Source organism: Eimeria mitis, genomic scaffold (genome assembly GCF_000499745.2).
Source record: "Eimeria mitis Houghton genomic scaffold, Emh_scaff6922, whole genome shotgun sequence".
Classification (NCBI taxonomy): Eukaryota; Apicomplexa; class Conoidasida; order Eucoccidiorida; family Eimeriidae; genus Eimeria; species Eimeria mitis.
In genome coordinates this window covers 2,411-2,768 of record NW_013575018.1, presented here as the reverse complement: position 1 = coordinate 2,768, position 358 = coordinate 2,411, and positions in this window count along the sequence as shown.

The following is a 358-nucleotide window of genomic DNA, read 5'->3' as shown; positions in this document are numbered from 1 at the left end:
ATATTTTAATATAGTATTGCTGCTGCTTCTATCCTCAAATCTTATAGTATAACCCACCTCCTCACCCAGGGTAACATCTAGCTCCTCAGCTACACGCTGTGCTACAGACATAGCAGCAACTCTACGGGGCTGTGTGCATGCAATACATCTGCCTGCATGCAGCCCCGCATGCAGCATAAACTGCGTCATTTGTGTTGTTTTTCCACTGCCTGTTTCACCCACTAATATTACAAATTTATTCTTCATTACCAAACGTATAAAATTTTTCTGACTTCTCCATGCTGGTAGCTGCTTTCTTGCTGCTAGTATTTTATAATATTTCTCGCTAAAGGGGGCCCCATTAAAAGGGTTTATACCA